Source organism: Haliaeetus albicilla, chromosome 20, assembly GCF_947461875.1.
Source record: "Haliaeetus albicilla chromosome 20, bHalAlb1.1, whole genome shotgun sequence".
Taxonomy (NCBI): domain Eukaryota; kingdom Metazoa; phylum Chordata; class Aves; order Accipitriformes; family Accipitridae; genus Haliaeetus; species Haliaeetus albicilla.
The window spans coordinates 4822463-4843522 of NC_091502.1; the positions used below are offsets into that span (position 1 = coordinate 4822463).

The window sequence follows — 21060 nt, forward strand, 5'->3', positions numbered from 1 at the left end:
CTGCAAAGACAGTGATTACAAAGCCCAAGATGGCTCTTTAGATGAGTTTGTCTTCAGGAGAAAGTCATCTCAGGTCTGAACAGGAAAAAAGAACTTTGAGTTTGCAGGTTCAGTGCTGATAGTCACCAAGTGCCTGGTACAGGAAAAAAAAACCTTTTCAGCCGTGCACCAGTCTAGTCAGAGTTAGCCCCAGTGGTTTGATGTGTTGCCAGAGTTTGACCTGAAGGACACAGTCTGGTCAGTCAGTGACTGGTTGACTGATACATCCAACCCTGCCTGGTAACGTCCAAATGCAGAATGGCTTTCTAGGGAAGAGTAAGTCTTCACAGAGGTTTCAGCTATCAAGCCCACAGTACAAATACAGAAGGTATTGATTTCTCAGGATGTTCTCTCCAAACCCCACGCTGCCCAACACAGTACTTTGATCACTTAGGATGAGCCTGAACCAGGAGCAGGGAACAAAGCAGTTGGGATTTTCCATGCTACTGCCTCCAGCCTGCAGGTCAGAGATGCAGAAGCCTTCAAGACCAAACACAACCATTCTACTTATCTGTGAAAACAGGGAAGAAAACAGAACTGCTCGTGGTGCAGGATGAAAGCTAAGTGTTTACTTTCCTTCCTGTGCAGCTCCTTGTATCAGCTTACTCCTAACAGCACCCAAGCACCTTCCAATAGTCCATTAAGCGATGCGGCTAACATCTGTTATGTAGAGTCCATTCAATCCTCCATCTTGTTTGATTATCCTATCAATATGTGGCAAGTTTCCCACTTTATATGTAACCATGACCTTAGTTGCCTTTGGCACATCAATCAGGATGCAGCTTGCATTTTTCAATGGTACAAAGCTTTTTCTGTGGATAATAAAAACTAGCAATGAGCACTCCCCACCACCTCACAGTCACTACTAAAACATAACACAGTAATCACTGGTGAGCTTTGAGGAGCACTGCGATTAGGTCATGGGAGTGATCCTTTGAAGAGCCTGCACACTACAGCTGACATCTACAATAACCATTAGGGAAATCCAGGGGTTCATTTTCTCTGCAAGAGCAATGAACAATGCAGGCAACAGAGCAGTCAAAGAGGAGATAATTAAAGAAGAACTTATTGAATAATTTATTTTGTGAAAATGAAGTTTAGGGTTTGGAGTATCTTATTTAAGGAAAATGTCAACACTTCAGTGGAAGAAGTTGTTTTCTGAAGATACAGAGATGTGAGAAACACTAAAATATTAAGATGTGTCTTAGAAAACAGTGATAACATTTTAGGATTGTTAAAAAATGTCATGACAGCTTTACTGTGTTTTACACACATTCTGCCCAAGACAAAAATTTGTTAGTGCATTAGCCTGACTTTCTACAACATGCAGAAACTTTAACAGCCTAATTGTAAAACCAGAATTGATTTCTCTAGAAAGCTGCAATTCAGACACTGTTATTGTTCTCCTGCCATACACTCAGCTCTCAGCAAAGATTTAGATTATATTTGACAATGGCTAAATTGTCAAACAACATCAAATTTTCCAATGATTAGTCACTAAGAAAGCAAAAGTAATACCCTGGTGATATTTTGCAGTACTGTTATAAAGCTATACTGTACATCAGAAACATGCACTGGAGTCAGCGTACTAAGCAATTATCTGTGTTGATCTGATGGATAATAGGGCTATGATTTCCAAAGATCCTTTCAGAGCTTGCCATGCTGTTCCCAGTTCAAGCTGAAACAGAGGAGTATGTTGCAAGGGCCTTGAGCAAAGATACAGAAGAAAATTGTTAACACCTCCCCACCAATTCTTTTCTGAAAATAGTCTGGATCGCAAAAAATTGATTTAAATAATTCTGCTAGCTTCTCTTGCTCACGTTAAGACATGAGAATGGCCACAGAAATGAGAAATTGCCCGCTGATCAACCTTCAATCAACCTGTGGCCATGAGGCAGTGTATGGATGCACATCAATGCGTGTGAGGATCTGGAGCAGACAACAGTCCCCAGCAAAGTGTTTCTCCTCCCAGTTCAGTTCTGTTGCTAGAGACAGTGGCTGCTGGAGCAGCTGACATTTATCCACTTTACCTAAAGAGGGGAAATGATTGTAAAATGCATCAGCAAAAGGATCAATCTCACCTAACTTTCCATGCCTACACTGTAGACACTACACCTAAACTTTTGGCTTTTAGGCATTTAAGATTAACATTTACACTTTCATCGCAGGCCCTGGGCGGAAATAATCACTGTGAAAGTCTAAAATAAGTCTTGTGAATCCCACTCTAGAAATACCAATGTCTGCACTGACTGAACAGAAATCTAAGCAGCTACTACCAACATGAACCTCAATATGTGCCTGCAATTAAACATGACAAATGCGAGCCAGGATGTGATGGGGTTTATTAGGCAGCCTCACTAGTAACAGATTTAATGCTTACTATAGCTAGAGCCCAGAAGAAAAGAAGGGGACTACACACATACGTCATCCCACGATGCCTAGTCATCAGGAACTGACATCTGTGCTGGTGTCGGACCTTGCTTCTCTCCCCCACCCCAGCAAAAGACCTGCAAAGTCTAACCAAGCAATTAGCAGAACACCAAGTTGGTAATGGTGAGCCACTGACTGAAACGGAGTGGTTTTGGAGATGGGAGATAGAATACGAGATTATTAGGGTAACATCACAATAGTCTCAGTTCCTCCCCAGCAGGCAGCAAAAAAGCGGGTCAGGGATAGAGGCAAAGGGAGATAGAAGGAGAAAGCTTCAGCTCCACCAGACACAATTTCCCTGATTAAAGAAGGCCCTCCTAGGCTATCAGGCAAAACACAGTCTTTTGGCTACATGAGCCCTCAACATTCCCCACAACACTGGGTAGGCAGAAACCCTATTCTCAATATGGTGCGATCAGGACCACAGGACACTTTCAGTCCTTCACTACTCCTTTGGGCAGAGGACCAAGTGAGACTAGTGCTATATATCAATTTTAAAATGAGATACCATACCTCTGTGGGAAAGGGAGAGCAACCTTTTAGAGCACAACAGCTGCAGATATGAACTTACATTGAATGATACTTTCAAGAACAAGATGGGGAAAAAAAGGCTAGTTCAAAATTATGAGCAGAAGATGAATACATTCTTTTGGATGAGAAACTGATTTTTCTCTTTTATATCCATAAATATCATGCTAATAAGGGAAGGAAATGTGAGGCCATGGAATAAGGCATCTTCCCATCATGTTTCATTATGCATCTCTAAAATAAAGCTTCCTAGTTTTTTTAGCTGGGAGAATTATCACATGAATTATCATTGCTTTTCACTCTGAAAATAGGAACTTGCCAATTTCAATTGCAACTGACTATCAGAATGAAAATCTGATAAAACATGTGGCTCTTGTAAGGTACACCAACTCCTTCAGCTGAAGAGACTTTTTCTTCTGGAACATGTAATGGTAGTATCTGTATTTATTGTGGAATAAATTCAGAAATGAATGGCATAAAATGAACAGAAGAGGCTAGTCACAAAGCATTCAGTCACACAGTTTACTCATTTATACACTGTTTATCTTCTGGTATATGCCACAAGAAGTAATCATTTAAATAAACAACTTCTTTAGTAGGTAATAAAATGTTATTGAGTTTCCAGACTCACAACATGTGCTATGGCTATAAATCAGACTTATTCTAAACTTGTACTGATTTGCAGCACTGGGAGGCATTTTAGAAATGCCACATTTGAAAGGGAGGCGCTGGGTTTTTGTTTCTCTATAGTCTCTGTCTCTGCAGCAATCCTGAGAAGGGCATGGGTGTTTGGAAATGTGCCCATGCCTTTTCAGCTACATCAGCTGTTATAATATGCGATATTACCTCTCCTGCAAATCTTGCCTTAACTTTTACATTGCCCAAGCTTTTAAATGTGTATAAACCACTTTCAGATGTCAGTTACGGTTACTGCTCAAAGTGTTCTGCTGTAAATTACCAACCGCAGTGCACTGGGAAAATCTGCCAAGAGATGATACAAAAATGACTTGATCAACATTGGCATCCCAGACACAGAAGAACAAAGTAATGAAAGATGCATCTCTCATTGTCCTAACCTCCGCAGTTTCGAGGTGCATTTGGGTTCCCAGCAACCCTCTAACTAGAGATGGCAGCCTAAAATTGGTCCTGCCACCCTCTGTTTCTGAGCTCCTTGAGGAAGAGAAGCTAGAAGTCAGCCATCCCTTTTTACTAGTCTTTTTGACTAGGATCTTCTCTTCTGACAAAGATGATGGCGTCTGTGAGGAAGGTAGGCATGTTCATGTCCCTGAATGACTAAGCTGGCCAGTAACTCCCTTTAGTAAATCTCCCTGTCTGCACCTCACATCCTCCACCCCACAGATTGTCTGCTGTCCCAGAAATGTGGGGACGACTGGATGCCCTGGGGAAGGGATTTCACAGTGCTCTAGGATGCATGAAACCTTCATGACAGCTCAGTAGATGCAGCAGGGTGATTAATGTTGCATGCGGTCACCTGAGAACATCTGCAGAGAGTTGAAGACATGCATCATCTGTCTCTCCCAGACAAATATAATTTAGACATGAAAGAGGCTAGCATGTTTTGGAGGACTCCTTATGTCTGGGTGGTCCCACATTGGTCCTATAAAGACTTCTCTAGAAAAAGCTTTGCATTAAAAAAAGTATATTAACTTCCCTCTGACTCCACCCTATAGCACGTCTGAGAATCTTACATATCAGCAAGTGATACAATCAAGGAGGACGTAGCTATGTACCAGTTTGGAGTAAAGTTGGACAAAGCAGTTATGCAAAAAATTAACTTCTCAGATCTGTACTGTGCAACTGATGATGAAAACCCTGTTCATTTCCTCGTATTTTTTGTTCTTTATTCTTGAAACAAGGCATAACTACATGGTATTGTATTAAGTCCTAATTCTTGCTACTCAATGAACACAGAATTTTAAAACTCTATTTCAAAACCTGAAATAGCACCTGGACATTGCCCAAAATATAAGGATTCCCAGTTTGGGGATGAGACCGTACAGTCTGCTTTTAGCCCCACTTGAAAAGAATGAGAAACGCTACTTGGAAGCTGTTAACACACAGTACTAAACTTGCTGAGCACTGGGCATCTCTGCCCAGTGGCTGCTCATCCGCAAGCTTATGGCACTACCAGGTTTGGGAAGGCATGGTTTGGAGGTACCTGTGCTAAGCTGTCCCTGTGCAAACAAATTCAGTCCAGTGTACCTGGGTTATACTCTCTTAGAGGTTCTTGGCAGAGATTTCTCCCTGAATTTCTCAAGGTAAGACTTAATGTGGAAGGGCCATGGTGCAACACACTACTTATTCTTGAACCCAACCTGATGCACCAGCGCGACACTACATTACGGGCCTTGGTCAAGTTCAGCAAAGACGGGATCAAAGGCCTCTTGTGGTAAAATCAGGGTTGCTCCAGGAAGAGAAACAACAGAGATCATGGAGCAGGAGTAAGAGAAACAATTTGGGAAAGAAAGGCAAACGTACCATGCAAATAAGCCAAGTGAGTGAACGACGTGTGGCAGATGTTGGCCACGTGGCTCACACTTAGGTACACCGGTGGTACCTGCAGAAGGTCTAGAGCAAAACAATCAAACATTAGCTCTATTAACCCAGTTGGATCACCCAAGACTCTCCTGTGAAGCTACTGGTCTTTGGAAACTGTGCATACAGAAGAGTGGAAAGAGAAGATACCAACACCACACAAATAGCACTCGCCGTCTTAAAGACTGTGAGTACTGGTTTGGGCAGCTGTAAAAGCTTTATCATAATCTGCGGGGAAATCCCTGTCTTCTTCAACACAATTTAGATTAAAGCTTTAGTACCTGAGAAATTGCTTCTCCCTGTCAGACCAAGATTTTTTCTTAATGCCTTTTTATCACTGTTTTGCTGACATAGAAACTTTGCTTTTTTTATTCCCGTTTCATGTTATAATCCTTCTTTACTATTGTTTTATCTTATTACTACTTATCTATGTCTTTATTATTATAGTAGAAAGTGAAAAACTGCATGAAGAAAATTATAGTAATTAAACTTGTATATGAAACGGAAGAACTTTAACAATTCACTGCACTTCCATACAAAATTGGCTGCCACAGTATGTATGCGCAAGGAATGGGAGCAGGGATCTAATTTTTCTGGAAACATTAGCCATGAACTGCAAGCTACTAAAAGTTTCCAGAGACCAGAAAGGGGAAGGCCATCTTTTCTTGTACTTTACATCCGTTTCTTGTAACTGAGGTTCAACTCTTTCAGGGACAGATTGTAATTTTTTTTCAGTCTAAGCAGAGTCTCATTTCTCAAGCAGTCCCATTACATTTATTTATGGAGTAATGTGTTGTTCAGTGCACTGTTGGCAGGATCTGGCTCTGCACAGATAAACAAGTCGCCCCATACAGCTTCAAGTGTCACCGTCATACAAAGGAAACTATCCCAGGTTAGATAGATGTATTATGACCAACATATTCCGAACTTTTACTCTCCTTCTGCTGATTGATTGAAGAATTATATCCATGAAATGGGATGATTTATACACTTGCATCGCCTCTTGGCTAGAATAAGCTTTTGCCAGCCAGATGCTCCTGAAGGATGGCTGCTTGCAGCGTAACTCTGATGTAATTTGACACACAGCATTGTGCACAATTGAGATGAAATGATCCTTAGATGATTCTTCCACGTGCAAATCATCGCAGGAGGACAATTTTAATAATGATATTTTCTTTTTTATTAAGTTCTTCAAACTATTTTTTCAGATAATGAGCAATTGCATCCAGGAGAAGTAGCTATTTTCAGGTTAATATTTTATTAATCCTTTACCTGGGGCCAATATCCTAAGAAACTAGAGGAGCTAGCTGTCACTGAAATACTCAATACTGAAGGCCTTTTCCAGACTTCACTTCCACGATGCTTCCTCATTGTTACAAATGCTTATCTCCCACTTTTAACAGTCCCAGCTTGGTTATGACAGGATTTTATTTGTTTGTTTCTCTTTTTTTTCCCTCACCCATTCCCCTACACTTTTGCTTCCCTCTCAGACAACAGTAAAGGGAAAGCTTAGGACTGACAACAGATAACAGTATTTTAAAAGTATCTGACTCTTTCCAGTCTCATTCAAAGCACTGTGCCTGTTTAGCATTACGGATAATCCCTATCCAGGACTGAACTGATGAGCTACCAGTGGGACCTACTGCACCCAGAGCAACCACCACGTTCAGACCGCCCAGGAGTGATTAGGACGGAACAGCGCTGAAAAAATACCTAGTCCCTGTGTTGTCAATGTACCAAGCTTCAAATGAGCACAGCTTTGTGCTTCATGGCTAGACTTTTCATCTGAAGGAAAGGCAAGTTGATGCCAGTGTTGGCAAGAGTAAAAGCTTCCATGTAACATTTAGAAACTAGCCCCAAAACAATTTCATTTCATCTTTTATGGCATGCTTCTCCCAAAAAGCTCTTTATGGAGGTGGGATTAGCGATTAAGAGATATGAAGGATGGAACACATAGGTCTGTGAAAACTGGAATTAATATGATTATGCTAAGCAGAACATATTCTGGGCATCAGTGGTTTGCAAAGATTTAATGAAATGTGCCCCAAGCACAGAATTTTCTCTCTGGAAAATAAAGCGTGATACTCAGAGAAGGTTTGGATAAAGGGGTATTTTTCAGGAAAGCGGAGGAAAATCAACTGTCACTTTATATGAAACACCTTGCCTCTCTTGTGCTCTTTTAATTTCTACCATAATAAAACGATTATAATAAATTTATGATCCTGAAGTACTATTAGTGCCTCCTTCCCGCATGCTACATTTTCCCTCATGGGGAAAAAAAATAGGAAGGAAACAAAGTAAAAAAAATACAATACAAGCAGATTATAAACTGATCAGTGTGCGAGAAGTATAGTGGGGATGAATGTTAGCAGTCACGACTCCTTCTAATATTCCACTATCAGGTCTAGTTCTGTGAAGAGATTGTGCCTTGGACGGTATAAGAAATTCTAAAATATTATCCAAAGTCCATGAAATGCCATTGTTTTGATGTTATATTTTGACAAGTTTCATGAAGCAAGAACTTATCCAGAAGGACAAACAGTCTGTGATACCAATAATTCTGACTGCTTTGGAAAATGTGTACATCCAGATCTGTGCATGAAGGTTTCCCCAGTGCAACAAATCCGGTCATTTTTATTACAGACGTGACCGCGAAAGAATTTTAGTTTTTGCTTATGTCTGTTGCTCACCTTGTGTTCAACCATACCACATGTCCTGCAACCACACCTTACATCCTATATGGCACAGTCAATCAATACACATTATAGCAGTTCAGTGTTGCAAGATGACGGTGTGTTGTGACACATCAGCAGAGTGAAAAGCACGACAGGTCATTTGCAATGTAACGTGGCTTTCTAGAAACAAAGTTGTTGCAACTTTCTCGCTTCATAGCGCATCTAAATGCCACAATCACCTTTCATGGCTTGTGCAAGTAACTCCACTCATGGTGCTCTGAAGCATTTCTGCACAGCAGAGTATACTCCAAGCACAAAGTAAATGTTCAGTGATTCATACTGGTATTTCTTTGGAAAATAAATAAAACTATATCTATTCACCTTGGTCACAGGATGACCAAGCAAACACCTGAGTGAACTGAATCTACTGGTTTGATTTTAGAGCCACAGTCAAAGCAACTACAAGATACAAGATATTCCCAAACAACAGAAATTTGCATCTAGGTAACTCTTAACAGCAAACAGCTGCCTATTGAGTATGTATGTGAGTGTGCTTATTTTTGTTGTTTTCTTCCAGTATAGAATTTGTAACATTCAAAACTGTGTTCCAGAGACATTTGTTTCTAAGAAGCACACACACACCATTTCTGTGCATAGCAGAACTTGTAGGACTATTGCTCAGTTACACTTAAGTTCCACAGGCTGAATCAGAGGCATGCAACAGCAGAAATAACCTGTACTAGCTGCACTGGCAAGAGGTTGCCTTCAGAAAAAATACCAATGTTCAAGCATTTGTGCACAAAGTATAGCAGACAGGAAAACAGAATTTTTTCCATGCTATCTGTGTACTCATATGAAAGTAAAACCAGACTGTGTATATATTTATGGGTGAAAACCGCTCATTTAATGAACTGAATTATTTCAAGGTGACTGAACTCAAAAGCTCTGAGCTTGCTTCTGCCCTCTGTGAACAGTCTGATAGGAGAAGGTAGAAATATTTCTCAATTCTTAATTTTCTTTTTTATTTTTAGTAAACTTCTGAAAAGATTAATTCTAGACTTTACTAATTGTTTTTAGTTGTACTGAGGAATACAGTCAAAGGCAAAAGTGAAGTTTCATCTTCAAAACCCAAAACTCTGAAAATTTTCCACAGAATATCAAGATCTCTAAATATGGAATAACTCCTCTGAAGTAATCAAAGCTGATAGATGTTCATAAGTGCTAACCCCCCCCAACCCTAGATTTACTAACATAGTAAATACATTAACCATACCTTTGCACTTTTTATATAACTTTCAAGAACAGCTTATGGAGGGGAATGCAACTTGCCTCTAGCCAGTATAAGAGCAAATATTTGTTATGTATTTACTATTTCTATTTTCATATATGCCAAAAGGGCCATAATGCTAACAATGCTCACAAAAACTGGAATCCCAACTTAAAGCAATGAGCAAAAAGCAAAGACAATGGCAAGGGACAGCAGTACAATCAAGCAAGGTAGTGTTTTTACATCAGCTGTATAAATTGCCTCTGTAATTTCACTGGTAATTTCACTTCTGTCCTTATATAATGCTATATAGATGTTTGCAATCAAAGACTATTTACGCTAATTTAATTTAACTACAAGATTTTTGTTAAGACAATGTACTTACTAGTGACTAGTTATTCTGTGTTGCATATTCAAAACTCTTCCTTGACCAAAAATACTTGTCTTTTTTACACTGAGAATTACAAATATGGATGTCCACTGGAGTTGTGGTACAACAGAAAACTCTGAATATTTTCTTTATTTAGCAGGTAAAATTAGACAATTAGACCAGACTACACTAGCACAACTGAAAAGCTGAGTAATTTTCATAACACAATTGATTTCTTACCACATGGTGCCGTTTAAGGGATTATAACAACTCACCAGGGTAACATCAAACTTGATTAGAAGCCAGGGGGCCTGATTGTTATCTCCCTTAAGCCAGTGAAAATCCAGACAAAATGTAATTGACACCAGCGACTCTCAATTTGCACCAGTGTAACCAAAAGGAAAGTGGCTTTTCTTTTTTGCTTGGATAAGTCATTTCCATATCTTTGAGCAATTAACTGTGATTGTTTCAACCCCCTTGAAGATATCAAAGACAGTGTATTTGGTGTTTTCACTGCTAGGTACACTGATATTACATGGGTTTGAGGCAGGGCCTTCATATAAAAAACAATTCACACAGCAAATAAAAGTAATTTCTTATGTAAGCTTCTCCGGTGGCGAGAAAACCTCTAACATGCTCAGCATGCCAAGCCCTTTGCCCCTCCATAAGTAAACATCTAAAGATAATGGGCTGGATTTTTCCACATATATTGAGGTATGCAGGGGTGGAAGTAAGATCTGGGAAGCTCTTCAGGAACTCCCAAGCTAGGTGTCACAAAACACAATGAACAGATATTTCAGGGCTGGATTCATCTGAAGTCAGACATTTACAATGCAGCTAAATATGCACAAGGTAGTTATCTAAAGTCCCTCTGTCCACAACAGGTTAAAACAGTAACTTCAGCAACAGTAGGATTCATCTCATCCTAAATAAAATAGGTCATACATGAATGTGGCCCCAAAATTGCTTATTTCTTATTGACTGTAGGGGACAGGGGGAACAGTTCAGGGTGACCAGGTCTGATACACATGTCTATATTACACATATTTTTAGTTAATGGAAATAAATCCCATGTTTCGTACCCTCAACCCTGACTATGCAAATTAACTTTGGTTTTGCTTCCATTTTGGCCTGCTCCAACAGTGACTCTTCCTCACTGGTTCACTACTGGGAGCACCAACACTGCCTGCTGTAGATGAAGGATCATCAACTCCTGAGACTTTGGCCCAAGGGAATGGCCCCTAGTGCTCTTTTATGCCATCCTACAAGTAACCCACTGAGGCTACATCTACACAGTGGCAAATCACATCAGTTTTTATATAAATTAAACATGCATGGGACCGTTCTCTGGTATAGAAGCCAGCTGCCCTGCAATAGCCCCTGTCCACCTTACTGAACTTTCACCATTCAAAAGGGAAGAGGCTGATATTAGGTGATGCCATTCATAAGTGTTAGCAGTGATCTTTCTTTAATAAGGTTACCTTCCTCATATACATAGCTACATGCTGTGTTAACTACCTCTGGATACAGTTCAGCCCCCAACATCCCCTTTCTGCTGGGGAAAAAAGCTGCTGCACCGCCTGGCTGAACCCCTGACATGGGGCTGAGGGTGCGCCAAGCAAATTCATATGCCTTGGCCACTTCAGGCACAAGCATCCCATTGGCTTTATGGCATCTCCTATCCACAGAGGAGAGGGGACTTCAACCAGCGACCCCAGAATTGTATTTAAATCTGAAAACAGAAGGAGCCAGAATCAACTGAAATGTGGGTCAGGTATAATATGCATTGAAGATGAGGCAATCTCGGGTTATTCACCTTTGCCAGTGAGCTGCTGCAAAGGATCCTCGCAGCGCAGACACTCCCTGCAGAAATAATGATTGTCCAGAAAAAAGCAAGCAGCATGTCCTCACTTATCAGCCTGTCTTCCAATTTTCTCTGCTCACCAGTAATATACCTGCCAGCCTACCTTCTCCATCTTCTATTAACTTCCTTTTCTTTTTATTCTAGTTTATTTTTATCATCTACTGAGTATCTTAAGTGAAAGCTAGATAACACATATTTATCTACCTATATGAACATACCTTCATGACTTCAAACACTGACAGATGCTTTGGTTAGAAGACACCCTCTCATGGAAAACTTTGTCTAAATTTACACTCCATAAGAGCAATACAAATGTTTATATGATTTTAATTACATTAGAGTCAGGGCTTTCTCTAAACAAATAAACGTGGACCCTCAGTGTTTATAATTCACACCTTGGAGAGGTCTGATACCACTTGAGAGGGAGTAACTGACTGTAAACAACAGCAAAACCGATTAGCCAATTTTCCTTCTCCATAATGACTGAGCCCCTGAAAGGAAAACCACCTGAACAGCAAATTCAAAACGATTCAGTTCTTGCAGTGGGAAGCCCTGTGACAAACAGCTCTGCTGTGCCAGGTAGGTTAAAGCCAGCAGCATCCAAGGGGTCAGCTGAGGAAACTCCCAGGTCCTCCCTTGGAAGCAGGGGGGCTGGCAGGCTGGACCCCCTCCCCAAACACCAGCCAAGCACAACAGTTCAGCCACCGAAGGGCTGAACGCCCCAGGTTTGGTCCTGCCCGGAATACATGCCTGGCCCCTTGGACTGCTGAAACTGAATTGCTCTATAGTAGGTGCCTCCTTCAGGCAGACTCTTTCTAGGAAACATTAACCGAAAAAGGGTAAACATTTCTAGGCATCAGCCTAGCAAAAATGCACGCTAAGAGACACCTGTGTGACACTTTCTATTACAAGTTTTAATGTCCTTGTCCTCTGCAGCTTATGGTTTGGCAGAGGGTGGCTTGTGTCTCGCATGTAATTTTTGTCCTTCTAGGATCAAAGTACGGCCAATTTATGAGCATCTTAAAAAAAAAAATCACAGTTCAGTCAAGATATTAGCAGCTAAAAAAGCTATTAGAGCAGCTGGAAACCATGAAGATTTAATCTTCTCTGACCGCGCTCCGTCCCTCCACAACTCCCGCTGCTGATTAGACATCACAGGGACCATCTTCGCAGAATAACAGAAGAATGAAATCCCTCCGGAAGATATATTGCTTCTCCTGTAAGAATGGACAGAAATTTTCTCCAGACCCATGGCTCCCAACTGGCTAATTACATCTCACTAGCGAGGTGCAAGAGCAGCCCTTTTAACTTGTTTTATCAGATCTGCCCTGGCCAAGCTGGAGGCATACCATGCTCCAAGAGCTGGCAGCTCCGGGAAGCAGGGAGCACAGACACTTAGGTGATCCTGGGCTGAACGAGCCATCCCAGCCAAATTTCCAACATGTGTTATGATGCCAAGCAAGCAATCACCATGCTGGCAAGACCAGGAGCAAAGCTACTAATAGCAGAGACAGGAGGAGGCAGCCCAGCCCCCAGACCAGAGGGCCAGGACAAGGACAAGTGGAGGCAAGGAGTTAGGAGATGCAAGGGAAGGTGTGGGACACTCCAAGTGAAACTTGCCATGAAAAAGTCAAAAACTGCTTTAAAATCATTCCGCTGCCTGTGCGCTTATACTGGGTCTCATCTTCATTTCTTTCTCTCCACTAAACAAGCACGTGTGACCTATTTCTCATAGAGATTCCTGTCTTCAAAAGAGGCGGCTTACATCTCCATTCTGCCAATTCTCTCAGGAATAATGTCCTGCTCTCTGCCTGTACTTGTGCTTCATTATTAGCAGAGCACTTTCCTACCACTAGATACCATTTTCTCAGTTGGTTTTCATTTCTGATGCCACGCTGATGATTACTTTTGGTACAAGCAGTGGTGCTTATGTTGTCACACGCTGCTGTCGCTAGCATAGCATCCCACAATCAATGTGAAGCTAGAAAAACTACTGAACTGCACATTTCAACAAAACAGCAGGTGCTTTGAACACCATCTATAACTTTAAGTGAACAATTCCAGTAATGGTTTTGTGAGTCCTTCCCAGAAGCAGTCCTAATAGGCAACAAATAACAAAATGAGGTTCAGCTGGTGAAAGAAAAGCAGGATAATACATTGAAGGAAGGGAAATGATTATCATAAAACATTTGTATAGACATGTGAATTCTGCTCTGCACTGTACAGAACAGAGATCGCATCTCACCCCTGCCCTAAACTTCTTGCTGTTGCTAAGACAACCACATCAATGTAAGAGAAGCAATGCAGAGTCCAGTGGTGAGACCTCCTAAGGGGATAAATTGGCTACTGGACTTTGCTAGAAGAGAGAAGTACGTTTGTGCAAAGAGCAGGATGGCTGCTCTGGTGTGGAAGGCTGCCTGACAGAGGCACTCAACCAAGCGCAGAGGTGAAGGAGATGTAGAGGGAATATCCCAACAAATAGCAGGAGTTCCTTGTTCCCAGAAATCCCACTGTTTTCTTGGCTGAGTCAAGCTCTAGGGAACATCCCTGGAGGCTCCCAGGGGCACCATCAGGAGGTCCAACAATAACATCTCCTCCTCAGACGAACTACCCCTTCTCACTTCTGCCTGGCTTATTACAGGAGCGATATATCTGCCTAAGCCTTGAGTTACAGAGCCTGCCTTTAGGGAAAGCTTCTCATTCCAGCACTGGGCTTGAGGCCTTATGCCAAGGTAAGATGAAAATGACATGTAGCAAGCGTATGTGGATAAAGGAGATCACAAAGTACTTCATAGTATCAGCTTATGAAGCCTATGTAGAAAACAGTTAGCAGAAGCAAAATCCTATGCTATGAAAGCACCCACATCCCAGCTCCCCCAATCAGTTTATTCTAGATGTTTCATACCATGTTTGCATAAGGGGATCTCCTTTACTTGACCCTTCTTACACTATTTGCAGACGGTCTTCCACAGAATATTGCTTGGATTATCTGTCGAAATGTCAAAATGTGGATCCTGCAGTATATCACAAGAAACTGCATCAGTGAGGTTAATAAAATAATGTCTTCTGGAGCAAAGCATCATTATCCCGGAAGGAAGCATACAGAAGACCATACCTGACACAGAGCTCACCTAGACTCCCTTAGGATGCTTCACTGCTTAACATAACACTGCTGACTAGCCTTCCTATACCCAATTTCTGAGTTTAGATATAGAAGAAAAAGCAGATTGAAGACTGGCAAACCGAACACCTGTTGCAAGAAGGCAAGCCTCTATAACTTACCTTTTCAGGTGTTCGAGATCTAAAGCAACAAGAAGTATTAATACAGTGAACTGCAGGTACTAAATAGAGTGCAGTCTGACACTTGTTTACATTATGGGCTTCATATGCATCCATACTTTTGCATAAATAATAAAACAATTCTGGCTCATAAGTTAATAAAAGACCTCTTCCCAACAAGGAAATTCAAAACCAGCAATTGCGTCTTGTCTCTATCCCTACTTTGAAAGACACTTTGGAAAATAGGAAAGGTTTTTGTTTCAGTTCCAGAGATCTCTGTTGATGCACCTTCGTGGGAAAAGAAATCCAGCAGCAAATACATGTTCTAGCTCCTACCACTGGTCTGCCATGACCGGGGCTGGGTCACGCTCCCTGAGGTGACTGGTAGGTAGCTGATGTGCTTGCCTGCATTATAAAGCCTCCCTCACGGTGCCAACTTATTCCTCTCTGGATTTCCTCCTATTTTACTACAACTCCTCTAATACAGCATCAAAAACACTTGCACTAATACCAGGATTAGGCCATGACAGACACATGTCCAGTTCATGTGTTCTGGGGTTTAAGAATTTTTACTCTTCTCCCAGCTCACATATTTCACATGGCTCAAGTTAATTAAATGGCAGAATGGGATACTGCCAAATGTTTATTTCTCACTGAACAGAGACAGCTATTTAAAGAATGTTGTTACACTAGCCGCATTTCACCACAAAGAACGAATACCTATAATTATAATAACTGTGATTATATAATGTCAAACATAGGAAAAATAAGCAGCCCCACATTTTGAGGAATGAATTGTAACCTGTATTACCCACATTCAGGCTAAAAACGCTGGATCTTGTCCCAACCTCAGAAATAAAATATACCCAGCAGTAACTGAAAAACAAATGAATCTGATTATAATCTTACCGTACTCTAGCTTTTGCATTCCTCAGCTATGCAGCAAACAGATGGAAAAATCACATTACATGCACCAGGAGACAAATTTTTAAGGTATCTCTGCAAATATCAGTTATCTTTGCACTTGAATATTTCTGGCCTTGAAGCTTGGGTCGTATTGTGTTACATGCGCGAAATGTTTGGCTATTGGTTCATACCGTATTTTGACACTGGCAGTGGACACACCGATCAAAAACATTGCTGGGTTTGCCTTTGCGTTCAGACTGTGGGCAGCAAACCACATGAAAACAATTAGAAGATGCCAGATTACTCTGTAGCTCTGGCCGCACGTCGGGGCCCACGGGAGGAGAGGCACCACCAGGCCATGGCTGCCCTTCCTCCTGCCTCGGGCTGCCTCGCCTGCCCCGCCGCAGCCCTGCGACGGCAGCCGGGGAGAAGGGGAGGCCGTGGGACTTCATGGCATGAGGAAGCTCCGCACCAGCCGGCCTTGGCGTTGCGGGCACGCTTATTTCATTAGCGGCGCCATAGTCCAAGCTCACAAACTGAAGGGGTCTTCCAGAGACATCAGCCAATGCCCCAGAAAGCAGAGGGGCTTGTGCTGCCAGACCCAGGGTTTTAAAGGTATAATAATAAGGGCTGAACCTCAACTGATTTTTTTTTTTTTTCTTGAGACCAGGGTGTTCCCCGTGCCCTCTCTGCTCCTGATGCTGCTTAAAATTCTGCTGCTGATCCCCGCTCCTCGGGGCTCAGGGGCCTCATTATCACTGGGATCTCTCCTTATCACAGCATTTGAAATCTCCAACACACAACCCTCACAAAACATAGAGCCTTTCTCTGGATACCTGCCATTCTAAATGCAGTCTCTATAATGCCTATATATGCATCTCTAATACAATCTCCCCACAGCCTCCATGGGGTTCCCTCTTTCTCCAGCTAACAATCTGCAATCACACAGAAATGAAAGACGATATGACTCATTTCTCTGTGAGATGTCTTAAGGACTGCTTTAAAAGCTGTAACAACAAGCACACAAGCCATGGTTAACAAGCAATATACAAAAACGTGGCTGCAGTTCTGTTATACACTTTGCAAAACATTTTTTTTTTCTAATTGCCTTTGGCTGCTAACATTTGAAAAATAAGTAAGAAAACCCGCAACTTCAGTCCCAAAGTACCGTCTTTCTCTTCCTCAACAACCTGCATACAGTTAAACAGGTATTTCCTGTTAAGCAGCTTTAGCGGATGAGGTCCAAAATGAGCATTAAATAAATTTTCTATAAAACAAATTTCTTTTGTGCTCATCCGTCACAGAAAAGTGTACCTGAAATTCATCCCTGAATTGATTAAGTTTCATCTGGAAAAATGACACTGTCATATATCTGACATTCTGTCAATATAATTTTCCCAGATGAAACACTCAAAACTCAGTGGCTGTTACACAAACCAAAGGAAATACTAGCATGTCCTTCCCTCCTGTGGGGAAAGAGGGACCTTACACAAAAATCAGCCTCCACTGAAAGCGCCTGCAAATTTCTACTGATTTCAACATAAGTTCACACCTGTGTTCATATGAAAGGACTGATCCTGCATATTCACTATGGCCTGAAAAATATCATGGCCAACGACTTAGAGGTGACAGGTGCTTAGAGTCCCTTATTTTTCTCCAGAGCTTGCTCTTTCTTCTTGCAGCTTGTTGGGCTGTGGCTACCCTTGATAGGCAGGTGTCTAATGCAGGGTGTCAGAGAATTACGCTATCATTTGCCCTCAACTAGAAACCAGAGGTTTCCCTTTCACTCAATGACATTCAACTCTGTCAATCAGCTCTTTCTTTATAAGTTAGCAAGATGCCTTTACGTTATTGCTTCTGCCTTGTATATAGCCTTATCGATTTTCTCAGTACTTAAATGCTTTAAGAAAATCAATATTTCGGCAAATAGAGTGGAACAGAAGTATCATGGAATCCTATTTGCCATTCCAGCATCAGTGACCATGGTTAAACTAAAGGAAAAAACAGGTGTATGTGGGGCGATGAATATAGAGGAAAAACTGCAGAAGGCATAGAAAATGGGTGACTGTAGAGACATGAAATTAAAAACAAAATAGAAAAAGAGAAGCTGAAGATAAATGTAGTAGCTCTGGGTAGGACTCATCTCAGCTAATTTTAGCAATCTGAAACTTAAGTGTTTAGTCCAAGCTAATCGCCTCAGCTCTCTTCATATAGTAAATAGAGAGCAGGAGCCACCTCCACAGGGGATTCAACCAGTCCTAAGACAGTTCTTCTAAGAAAGCGCAATGCATCACACTTTCCCTCAACTATCTGGAAGTCTAGATGATGGGCTCAGAGGAGACGCATAACTTTTGTGTTTTAATAGCACTGGAGCTGATGCAGGATCATGCATCAATCTGAGTGTTGTACCTATTTAATAGATGGCCTTTCAGTTCAACATTTTTAGCTTTGAAGATCAGATTCCTTTGGTTTTCTTGGCAATATCTGACATTTGTGTCAGAGGAAAGATTTTCTTATAATTGCTCATCAGCAAGTCCTTGTCTGAACATTTAAATAATCTAGGAGCACAAAACCTATTTGTTGTATTTTATTAAAAATGGGCCACACTTGCCACTAGTACAATTGCATGTAGTGCCATTCACTTCAAAGCAGCTACATATGCTTACACAGCAGGGAATTAGCCCAGATACTGTCAAAATGCTTCATTACTAGTCAGGTCAGACAATAAATCAGATCTTCTGTTTGCGAAGTATGACAATTTATGTCTAATGACTGGAAGAATTGGTATATAAAGTAATTACCAAAACTGGAAAGCAATCAGCTCCTAAATGTGCAAAACCTCATCTATAATTTGAATTAAAAAAAAAAAAATTATGGCAGGCATAAAAAGCATCTTGCTTTCCTGCAGACATAAACAAGCACTTTCTCCTTCCCTCTTCTGCAAGGATCCCAACTATAGCATCTTTTTGGCTCGTTTAAAGGCCCATTGTCATAGAATTATTGACCCTTTCAGACTGGAGGGGACCTCAGGAAGTCTCTACTCCAGAGTCAACACTGAATTTAGGACCAGGTTGCTCAGAGTTTTGTCCTGAAAACCTCCAGCGACTGAGAGACTGCACAAGCTTCACTGTCCTCGTGGGACAGTCTCCTGTTCTCCTTATATCCAGTCTGAACCTCTCTTATTCCACCTTATGCTCACTGTTCCTTGTCCACCTGCCATGGACCACCATGAAGAGCCCAGCTCTGTCTCCCCAGTGACTCTATAGGCACTGGGGGCTGCTGTCAGGTCCCCCCGTAAAGCCGGCTGTCCTCCAAGCTGAACAAACTCAGTTCTGTCAGCCTCTCCTCACATGGGAAATGCTCTAGCCCTCACCATCTCAGGGGCCTCTGATGAACTCCCTCAAACATCAAAAATTTCTTGATGTCTTTGCTGTATTAGAAGGCCCCAAACTAGATGCAGTATAACTAGACACAGTCTAACAAGTGGCAAGTAGAGGGGATAATCCCTTCCCTCCATCTACTGGATTTGCTCCTCGTCACAGAGCCCAGGATGCTGTTGCCCATCTTTCCTGCCAGGGCACTCTGCTGGCTCATACCCAGTTCACTGCCCACCAAACCCGATGCAGAGGATTAGTCCATCACCAGCACTAGAGTTTACATTTGTCCTCTTTTAATTTCACGAGGTTCCTGTTGATCCATTCCTCCAGCCTGTCCAAATCCCTCTGGATAACAGCCCTGCCCTCCAGCATATCACCTGGTTCCCCCCAGTTTTGTGTCATCCACTGAGTTGATGGGGGGACATCATGTCTCCTTCTCCAGGTCACTGATAAAAGTATTAAACAGAATATGTCCACACACAGACCCCTGGGGAATTCAGCTCATAACTGGCCTGCAGGTAGAAAGCGACCCATTAATTACCAGTCTGTGGGCCCAACAAACCAGTCAGTTTTTCACCCTTGTAGTTGTCCACCCATCTAGAGTGTATCCCAAGTAGGATACAAGGATTATGCTGCATCAAGCTACACTAAACAGCTCTGCTGTATTAAACCCACCCTCAGACTGAACTTCTGTACAGGCAGCTGAGCTACAGAAGATGACAGACACTCGCTGTGGTTGCTGATGAGCCAGGCATCCTCTCTTTACCTGTCTCCGTGTCAGATCATGGCTGGAAACCAGCAGGCAGGCAGAAGAAGTGAGAAGACAAGATGGACCCCAGTAAACTACAACCCTTACTCCTATCAGGGAATAAGCTTCATGCCTACCATGTCCTTCTCACCCATAACAGGAGTTTTGGTATATTTTATCAACAAGGACATCCCTTTCCCATAGGAATGTGAACACTTCTGACAACTCTGAAATTCCCCAGTGACCTTGCTGACTTAGTACACAGCCAATTTGTCAAGTTACCACTCTTTGCACTGCTCAGAACAGGTATTGTCAAGAAGATAATAAATATGGTAATATATATCTCTTCTAATTAATACACAAATGTTCTAAATAATTTGCATAAAATGTCAAGTCCAAAGTAGGACAAACCTTTGCAGTCAAGTTTCAAAAAAATCCAATTAATAATTTCCCTTCTGCATTTTAGGTGATGAGTCTACTGTACACCTCTGCAAGTGACCTATTATTTCCTGCAAAATGTTCACAGTCCAAAGGAAGTCCCCAAAGACAGGTGAAGCAAAGCTCACGCGGAATGTCTAGTCCAGCTCTTTCAGAAGTAGAACAAAGACCCCAAACTGAGACTTTGACTATGAAATTAGGTGAACTTTCACAATTTTACCCAAGTCTCTTTCACTAACATTCCCAGAGATCCCTTATTCACCACGAAGATTCAGCACGTGGACTTCCAGAAAGATTAGGCTTCCCTGGTGGGAAATTAAGGATGGGATTAGAAATGGGTTTATAACAGGCACCTAGTTTCAGTTTCAATACAGCTGCTTGTTTCTTATGAAGTGACTAACACAAAGCATCTAAACCCAGACTGACTGAAGGGGGGTAAAAGCACACTTATATCAGCTGTTTAGAAAATATTTTCATTTTGCAATCTCTTGTTTGGTTTGTACATCTGACAAAGAGTAGAGAACAGAAAGCTAGCTGTGAAACACGGATTACTGGCCCACCAGTGCAAGTCCGAGAACAGAGC

At 41.7% G+C, this 21060-nt stretch overlaps 1 protein-coding gene across 4 annotated transcripts in view; it reads right to left on the reverse strand.

The window, feature by feature from the left end:
- Nucleotides 1-21060, reverse strand: part of MTUS2 (microtubule associated scaffold protein 2) — a 310760-nt gene that overhangs the window by 228117 nt on the left and 61583 nt on the right. The gene's annotated exons all lie outside the window — the stretch shown is intronic.